The 10513-nt window shown below is 37.4% G+C and overlaps 1 pseudogene; it reads left to right on the forward strand.

Moving 5' to 3' along the window:
* The first annotated feature begins 7016 nt into the window (after nt 1-7016).
* LOC122447204 lies at nt 7017-8675 on the forward strand (annotated as a pseudogene).
* The last annotated feature ends 1838 nt before the right edge of the window (nt 8676-10513 follow it).

Here is a 10513-nt window from a genome sequence, read left to right on the forward strand (position 1 = left end):
GCCTTAATGTCATCAGCAACTTCTTGGGAACTCAGAAAGTAGCTCAAGGAAGGTGACTTTCAGAGGAAGTCTCTAAAGATGAGAGACATGTGGTACCAGTAGGCAAAGTTGAGGACCAATTTTTTCTACACATCCAGGGATGAAACTTTGCTGCAAATAAATAAATAAAATAATAATAATCATTGAAAATGGGAGAATTATGTTAAAGTAGTAACAATAATTTAAACTCATCAATTATTTGATCAAATATTCATTTAATGAATATATTAATTGAACATTTACTATGTTTGTGGCATTTTGCTATTCCCTAAATATACAAATATGAATACATTAAAATAGGTCTTTGCCTTCCTGAAGATTGAATACTGTAACAGGAAGACAAATAATAATGCAGCCTCTAATTCCATTACTCATTTTTTCCTTGAGTTTTAAAATGTTTCCCCATGATTCTCTCTTCCACAGAATAGTCATTAAAAGTCATACCTGCTTTTCTAATTTAGGACATTCTATTATCATTCTCCTATGAAAAGAAAGAAACTCTAAACATCCAATCCCAGTTTAAAAGCACCCTTTAATGGTTGTTTTCATTTTCAAGGAATGTGCTATTACCCAATCTAAAAACCCAAACTTTTCTCTCATTTCACTTCTTTTCAACCCCCATTTAAGTTGGTAAGTATTTTCCAATTATTCTTTGACAGGGGTTCTTCACCCAGAAATTATGTTTATCCAAGGGAAAAAGTGTAGTATTTTAGGTTGTCCCAGTGACTGGAGAGACATGTCACTGTTGGCACAGGTTGGGAGTTGATAAAATTAAATGGTTTGCAATATAGGTCAGTTAAAACAGCAAAGCTTTGTTCTTCCCCCAAACCAATAGCACCTACATGGAGAATCACGTGCAATTTGCACTTCTTAATGATTTCCACTTTGTTCTCCCTCAAAACACGATCCTTCCAAGTGCTCCACTTTCTAGAAAGATTTCTTTCCCTTTCTGCAGCACAACATCACCATATCAAGATTGCCCCAATTTTAAGGCAAGGAATGTTTCATATGACTTTCTCCTTTCCTTAAATAACAACACTTGAATTGGGAAGGTGAGAAGAGCTTTAAAATTCCCAGTATTATCTTAGTAGTAGGTGTGTGTCTAAGTTGCTGGCTAGGAAGGTCAGACTTAAACCACGCAATTACTGAAGCAAGGAAATTCTCAGAGTAGATTGCCATTTAAATCTAGCAATTTAAAGAATGATGATAATGGTAAAACTGCAGCTATTACTACTACTACTGAGAGAGAGAGAGAGAGAGAGACTGAAGGAAGAGTACCTAAGAACTGATGGTACTACTAGGAGAACGATGCTAGCCCACGCTTGCTGTTTACAAGCTCCTTTAAAAACAAACAAAAGACAGTTGTAGAACAAGAAAAATTGTTTGACCCAGCACAACTCCCCACATTCAGAGATTGGAAAAAGAACGATAACCATTGAAGAAAGTCACGGAGTTTGGCCTTCCTTTAAGTTTATATCAAACATTCTTAGAGTCTCAAATTAGGTGAATGAATGTCAACCTTCCATAAATTTCTAAGATTAACTAGGAGTAAGAAATGTAATGAAAGAACTTACAAAGACATAAGTAGTTTCACTCTCCTCCTTAAGAAGCTCCGTGGAACCTGGAGTCTCCTAACTCTATAAGTTGTGATCAAGCTAGAATCCCTTTCATCTGGACAGTGATAAAGGTAAGAGTTTAGAAGTTAACAATGGTGGGTGTTTTATCCTCGATGCCTTAAATGCAAAGGTCTCCTTAAATAGGAGTTATTTTATCTGCATTTTACAGACATGGAAACTTAGAATGGTGTTGGACAGGATGAAATACATGGCCAGGTGCCTTTGGTCCCTAGGTATATCAAAATGCGTCATTTCATTTAAGAGCTAAATATACACAGCATGGGTTCCTGAAGTTCATGCAGATGTGAGTAGCCTCAAGCTTTTAGAAATTTCTGTAATCAGCTGTGCCATGAAGGTCAATCAGCAAAAGAATAACAGTCTTCAAAGGAACTCACTTTTGCAATACAATCATTGAAGAGGACCTTATCCTTCATCTCTCCATTAACCCTATTCATATCACACTTAACTTTATGCTTAACCAACTGTCTTGGAGAATAACTTTGAATGATTTTATAAGTACTCTCATGTACAGTCAGAATGACTACAGTAAAATTACCATAATAAATATTTATGTCTCACATTTATTTAATTCAATACTATACAAATAAAGCTTATATCTGGTAAGAGTAACAGAACAGAGCAAAGCTAAACAAATGATTTATTTAATTTATCTAAAATCATCTTTTCTATTTTATTTCTATAAAAAATACATTTGCTTATGGGATGTATATGTTTATATGTTTACCTATACACTAAATAGTTCTCCTGAAAACTAAAAACATTTATACCTACACAGTTTACTTCCTATATACTCTAATTTAACTTTATTATTCCATTATATTTATCAATATGACATCCTTATTCCTAAAATAATTTGAACAGAAATATTCAAATAGTAAGCTGATTTTTTTTTTCCCTAGGAATTTATGGAAAAGCAACATACTTACATATATATGAAACTGGTAAACTTCTTAATAAATAACATCAAAAGACTGTTTGTTGTTGTTGTTGTTCTTATTTTATTTCCATCTGCAATGCAGAAGACCTGGGTTTAATCCCTGAATCAAGAATATCCCCTGGAGAAAGGAATGGCTACCCACTCCAGTATTCTTCCTGGAGAATTCCACAGACAGAGGAACCTGGTGGGCTACAGTCCAGGGGTCACAAACAGTCAGACATGACTGAGGAAATAACACTTTCACTTTCATATTGTGAAGGAAATGGTTGTTTGTGTTTGGTATTTGTTTGTTTGTTTGTTTACCAAGAGTTTTTGAACCTGTTGCTCAAAACAAAGAAGAGAAATATTGTACATTTATATTTACATAAGAACATGCTAATATTAAGATCCAAAAATTACTTTTTAAGCTAAAGAGATGGGAATACCAGACCATCTTACCTGTCTTCTGAAAAACCTGTAGGTAGGTCAAGAAGCAACAATTAGAACCAGACATGGAACAACAGACTGGTTCAAAACTGGAAAAGAAGTACATCAAGGCAGTATATTGTCACCCTGTATCAGATGGTAAAGAATCTGCCTGCGATGCAGAAGACCCAAGTTTGATCCTTGGGTTAGGAAGAACCTTTGGGGAAGGGAATAGTATCACACTCCAGTATTCTTGCCTAGAGAATTCCGTGGACAGAGGAGCCTGGTGGATTACTGTCCATGGAGCCACAAAGAATCAGATAAGATGGAGGGACTAATATTTTCACTTTCACACTTTATTTAACTTATATGCAGAGTATATAGTGCAAAATGCCAGGCTGGATGAATCACAAGCTGGAATCAAGATTGCCAGGAGAAATATCAATCAACAACCTCAGATAAAATCTAAGATTGTGGCATCTGATCCTATCACTTCATCGTAAATAGATGGGGAAAAATTGGAAACAGTGACAGATTTTCTTTTCTTAGGCTTCAAAATCACCGCAGACAGTGCCTGTAGTCATGAAATTAAAAGACGGTTGCTCCTTGGAAGAAAAGTTATAATAAAACTAGACAGTGTATTGAAAAGCAGAGACACCACTTTTTGAAAAAAGATTTGCATAGTCAAAGCTATGGTTTTTCCAGTAGTCATGTACTGATGTAAGAATTGAACCATAATGAAGGGTGAGCACCAAAGAATTGATACTTTTGAACTGTGGTGCTGCAGAAGACTCTTAAGAATCCCTTGGACTGCAAGGAGACCAAATCAGTCAATCCTAAAGGAAATCAGTCCTGATTATTCATTGGAAGGACCGATGCTGAAGATGAAGCTCCAATACTTTGGCCACCTGATGCGAAGAGACAACTCATTGGAAAAGACCCTGATACTGGGAAAGATTGAAGGCGGGAGAAGAAGGGGACAACAGAGGATGAATGAGATGGTTGGATGGCATCACCGACTCAGTGGACATGAGTTTGAGCAAACTCCCAGAGATAGTGAAGAACAGGAAAGCATGGCATGTTGCCATCTATGGGATTACAAGGAGTCAGACATGGCTTAATAACTGAATAACAACAAGCTATTCCTGGACTGAGCTAAGGGAAAATTTGGGGAAAAAAAACAAAAAAACTATTTTTTTTAAATTTTTTGATATTTTATCTCAAAACTAAAAGCTAAATGCCTTTATCTTACTAAACTCTTCTCTCATTCTTTGCTCCATCATTTCTCTGTGCCCCTAATCCTCTTTTGAACCACTCTCCTTGCCTCTTGACCTGGTAAAAAGCTCCCAAATTCAATTACTTCTTAAAGTTAAATCATTCTTTGAACAAGGAAGGAACATTTTAAGATTTGGTCTTGCACTAAACTGACAGCTACCATCAAAGACTTTTCAAAACCTCTTCAAGTCAGGAATTTGCAGAGTAATATAAATTAGTTATAAGGATGTATAACCCATGGATCTTAGATATATGACAACTAATTCAAATGTTAGTGGAAATTTCAATTGCCAAAATTTGAATTGAAAATACAGAATAAGAAGATTCCAAAATAACTTAAATCCAAAATGAACAGGAAATCAGAAACATTTGGGAAAAACTGTAGATCTTAACAAGCCATTTCAGAGGCCATCTCCAAAGGCTTTCCTGTGAAGTAGTGATTCAGTCCTCTAAGCTAGGAGAGGTTGAATCTTTGGGAGACTTTTGAAATAGCTCTTTCACCCTTTTATATAGACAGCATGCAAGAGTAGATCCTAAAATAAATGTGACCTCAACTCTTTCTTCAAGTTTTGCTAATGTCTTTAAGTCAGAAATAGGAAATCTAATATGGAAGAAAAACTTGAACCAGTTCATTGGGCCATTGTAAACCTCCAATACTTTGTTCATTTTTTTTTTTTTAATCCTTGTACCCAGTGGTGAAAAAAAGAAAGCTTTTGTTTTTCTTTTTTTTTTTTTTTTTTTATCACTTACCTTAAACATTTTGAAGGAGCTTTAGGAAAAAAACATAATACAACTCAGATAAATGATGGCTTTAGAGATTAGAACAAAATGAAAAAGAAAAATCCCCACTCTAGCTAGTAAATAGCATCTCTAGATAGTATATACAAAAGGATATTTATTTTCTTGTTTGTTTCCTGTGTCAGCTAAAGTAAAATCATGTGTTAGTTATCACTGAAGGTGGTACTAAGAAAATTTAGCACCCCAGTTTTATTGTGTGTTCTTTAACCCAAAAGGATACTTTTCCTAAAGCACATAAAGACAACTTCAAGAAAACAACTTCCAGAACAGATGAGTACCTCAGTGGGATTGCTGCAACAAAAATATGGGCAAGACAACTATGAATTAACCATATCAAAACTCTAGCAAATAATCTAATTATCTAGTCAATAAAATGACTAAACCTCTGTAAGACAGCCAGTTTTGTAATTTTTAATTTGAGACTATTCCAATACTTCTCCCTTCCCAGGTCAGCAGTATGACAAATGAAAGTCAGTAGCACTACAGATGATGAGAGGACTAAGGATATTTGGAGATCTATTAAAAGAACTGTATCCAGAGTATAGTCAATATTTTGTCTGAACTTGAATCCCTTAGGAAAATCTCTACCATAAAACAAGTCTAAATAAATTGAAATGCTAAAATTGTACATATTATGTGTTATGATCACAATAAAAATTTTAAAAAAAATCAACATCCTAAATAATCAAAGGGTCAAAGATGAAATGGCAAGAGAAATTAGAAAATATTTTGACATAAAAGACAATGAAAGCACAATCCACCAAAGTTTATGAGATGTAGCAAAAGCAGTTCTTGTAGTGGGAATTTATAGCCTTATTTTTCTTTACTGAAAAACAAAAGAAAGATGCAAAATCAATAATCAACCTTCCACTGCAAGAATTTAGAAAATGAGAAAGCTAAAGCAACAGAAAATAAATAATAAAGATTAAAATTTAAACTGGTAAAATAGATAATAGTAAAACAATTAGAAAATCAATGGAATAGAAAATGTACTTTTGAAAAGCTTGAAAAAAAATGAAATGAAAACTCTATGCTTACAAGGACCAAGAGAAAAAGAAAAGACACAAATTACTAAAATAAAGAACGGAAGAGGAATGGTGTTAGAGAAATTTAAAAAAAAAAAAGTATAATAAAATAATGCTACGAACAATTATGTGTTAACAAGTTAGATAAACTGCATGCAATGACAAAATTCCTAGAAAGATAAAACCTATTGAATTGAAGAAGACATAGGTAATCTGAATACAATTGAAACATGTAAAGTGATTGAATTAATAACTTAGAAGTTTCAATAAGGACACATCCTGGACCAAATAATTTCAATGGTGGTATTGATAAAACATTTCAAGAATCAATAGGAAAACATTCACTATTTCTTTCAAAATGTAGAAGAAAAGGAAACACTTCTCTACTCATTCTACGAGATCACTTCTGTGATGATAACAAAACTAGATAGACACAACAAGAAAACTGCAAAACAATACCCCTTATAAATGTGTACATAAATGTTATCGACATATTGCTGTAAAAATGAATCTAGTAATAATTAAAAATGGAAAACATATCATGCTGCTGCTGCTAAGTCGCTTCAGTCGAGTCCAACTCTGTGCGACCCCATAGACACGTATCATAGCCAAGTGCGTAATTGCACTTCCAAGGCTTCCAGGCTTCCAAGATTGCAATTCCAGGCTTCCAAGATTCGCTTAACATCCAAAAATCAAATGATATAATATCTTATATTTAGAATAAGGGACAAAAGTAACACACGATAACCTCAACAGACACAGAAAAAAAAAAAAAAAATAGAGAATCCAACAGCTTTTCATGATTAAAAAAAAAAAAAATCCCTCTGCGGGCAGGGCCCTGCGCCCCGGCCGTGGGGCTGAGAGCCGAGCCCCTTCGCCGCCGCCGCTGCCAACCCCAGGATGGCCTATTCTGGGAAGCAAGGACATGTACCCTGTGGTTTCAACTGCCAGAATTCTGGCAACTCCATTTCCTTGGTCTTCGAGCCAGACGCGGAGCACCAGTTTGTGGAGCCGTTGCAAAAGCGCTACAAACGTGCCTTCCGCCGCTGGGTGCTTCACCCCCCAGACGGGCTGCGGGCACCGCTTCCGCCAACACTGCTCCTGTCCCCCAGGGAACTGAGCGCAGTCCCCCTCTGCCCTGTAGATAAGGAGGTGATCAAATCTCAGGAGGTGTTTAAAGACAATTACTGCGCAAGGGAAGTCCTCAGTTTGTATGCATTTTGCAAAAAAGGCTCCCGGATATAATGCCAAGATTATTCTGGGGCGATACCAGGACCCCCAGTTCAGCCCTGCCCGTTCGGGCCTGGGCAGCGCTCGAAGGAAAACTGCCCGGAGCCAGTCCTCAGCAAAGGTCTGAAAGAGCATTTGAGCGTCTACTGCCGTTTTCCAGGGGGAAAATGCCTTATTGCAAAAAGGATGTGGTAGTCATCAGTCTACAGAATCACGAGGAAAACGTGTGTTCGGGGTACCCAGTATCTTGTCCCAACAAGTGTTTGCAGATTATTCCAAGAACTGAGGTGGATGAACCCCTGGCCATGTGTCCTGAAGCTGAACGAGACTGTCCTTTTAAGGGCTGGGTCTGTACTCCAAAGGATAAACGGGGGAACCTGCAGGACCATGAGCGTTCAGCCTTACGGGACCACAGGCTTCTGGTCTCATTTAGAAAAGAACTTCCAACTAGAGGAAAAGATTTCTGACTCATATAAGAGCCTAGAACAAAGAGAAAGCAAAATCCAGCAGCTAGCAAAAACTGTAAATAAATTTAAAAATGATTTCAAGCAATTTACACAGTTGTTGGGCAAAAACGGAAGCTTTCTCTTAAATACGCATGTTCTTGCCAGTCACGTTGACAGGTCCACTTGCCTAGAAGTTCAGCTGCGTCAGTTATTACAAATGGTTAACCAGCAACAATGCAAGTTTGATCTGAGGCCTTCGGTGGAAACAATTGATACAGTAAAACCGAAAATCACCCTGCTAGAAACCAAAGACCAAAGATTAGTTGTTTTGGAAGCAGAGACTAACAAACATAATGCCCACATTAATATTCATAAAGCACAGCTGAATTAAAACGAAGAGCCATTTAAACTGCTAGAAAGTGCTTGCTATAACGGGAAGCTCATCTGGAAGTTGACTGAAGAAGGAGGCGCTGGGCGGACATACAGTATCCATCTTCAGCCAGACCTTCTACCCCAGCTGATATGGCTACAGCCTCTGCGCTAGAGCCTACCCGAACCTGGATGGATCCGGGAAGGGGACTTAACTGTCCTTAAACCCTGGTGATGCGAGAGGAGTCTGACCACTTTTGCAGTGGCCTTCAGGCAGAGGGTGACCCTGATGCCTTTGGACCAGAGTGTCAAAAAGAACCGCATTATGGAGACCTTCAAGGCTGATCCCAATAGCAGCAGCTTTAAGAGACTTGATGGGGAGAAGATCATCGCCTCTGGCTGTCCTCGCTTTGTGACTCATTCCACTTTGGAGAATGCCAAAAGCACCTCCATTCAAGATGACATCCTCTTCTTGAAAGTGGCTGTGGACTTAACTGACCTGGAGGATCTCTAATCATTGCTTCCAGGGGATACAAGAACTCCTTGAATCCAGAATCTTTGATTAACGCAGGGACTGAATCTAGGCTCAGTACACATTTGTACTTGGCTTTTTGTCCTCAATGTGTGAGGTTGTTTTAAGATTTCTCAAGTGCTTTCTTCTTTTTACGTTTTATTGTCCAAGTTTGAAACTTACAATACTATCTTCTCATTATTTATATTTTTAAATCTCTTGAAAGATGTTAATTTTCTTAAAGGTAAGGACTGAAGCATACTTTTTTAACTGATGCTTCGCCTTCCGGTCTCAGGGTCTGGTCTCAGACCTTTATAATACTATATGTCTTTGAGGACACAGATGTATTACTAGAACTTCCAGTTGAAAGTGCTTTGGTATTTTTATATTTAGCCTGTGGATTCTAGACCTGACCTTAAGTGTACAAAAGCTATCTTTTAGGGTTGGCTAGTCCAGCTAAATAGATGGGTAGTTGTTGTTGTTTAGTTTCTGTGTCCTGTCTGACTTTTTGTGACCCCATGGACTACAGCCTGCTGGGCTCCTCTGTTCATGGGATTCTCCAGGCGAGAATACTGGAGTGGGTGGCCATTTCCTCCTCCAGGAGATCTTCCCAGCCCAGGGATTGAACCTGTGTCTCCTGCTTGGTGGGTGGATTTTTTATCTGTGCCACCAGGGAAGCCCAAGTGGATGGGTAATATACTTCAAAGTCAGTATGCCCAGTTTGGATCAGACTTGTTTTGGTGAAATACTGTATTAGGGAAACTACTACACTTTCAATATTTTCATGAAATTTACTAGTAGTCAGTAAGCACAGTTTTGAAGGCTGCAAAAGAACTTGTGAATAGAGTAAGCATTTTCATTCTCCCTGCTAAGCACTTGCATAGTATATATATATGTATATGTGTGTGTGTGTATATATATATATATAAGTAGATACAGTCATCCAGCTAAAGTTCATATTTTATTAGGTCCAACTACATGAAAAAACTATTTACAAACAAAATGATCAAATATTAGCAATTTCATAAGATTCAACTTAATAAATAATGTATAAGTACATGTGCAAACATAGTCTATAGGTATTTTGGTAATTATAGTAAATTAATGTGAGGATGCACAAAATTTAGTATATGATGGAGAAAGTGTTATATATGGATAAGAGGAATTTAAAACCTAGGGAGAACACCATTACAATTTCCTCTGGGTGTCAGAACTCCCATCTGAAACTGATGGCTAAAAAGAGTCTTCGTTTTCTTTTTAAGAGGAATTTTGAATTCACAAGTTGGTATGAAAATGGGCATTTATGTAAACTTATGATATTTCTTGTCAAAGTCCTGAGTTCTTTGTGAAGAACAGAAAGACCACGTCCTTTTATATCTATCTGTATGGGTCTGAGAGTACAAATACAAGTCTATACAAAGTCCTTTTGACTCTTGACATGGTGGTAGTAGTTTAGTCATGTCTGACTCTTGCGACTCCATGGACCAGAGTCTGCCAGGCTCCTCTGTCCATGGGATTTCCCAGGCAAGCACACTGGAGAGGGTTGCCATTTCCTTGTTCAGGGGATCTTCCTGACTCAGGGATCAAATCAGCATCTCCTGTATTGGCAGGCTTCTGGATTAACTGGAACTTTCTTCCTCTCTCCTGTGAAATTTTCAAGATACCAAAGACTCATAATGCACAAATCTTCCCAAAGGGTTAAATTCAAAGACCTGAGTTCACAGAAGAAATCTGGTAGACTCGGGTGCAGCTGCTGGTAAACCCGGGTGCAGCTGATGGTCCACCTCAAACAAAGTCAGGAAGTCTTTCTCTAGACCGCATAGCTGGACGCTGGTGGTTCT

This window comes from Cervus canadensis, chromosome 9 (assembly GCF_019320065.1).
Source record: "Cervus canadensis isolate Bull #8, Minnesota chromosome 9, ASM1932006v1, whole genome shotgun sequence".
NCBI lineage: Eukaryota > Metazoa > Chordata > Mammalia > Artiodactyla > Cervidae > Cervus > Cervus canadensis.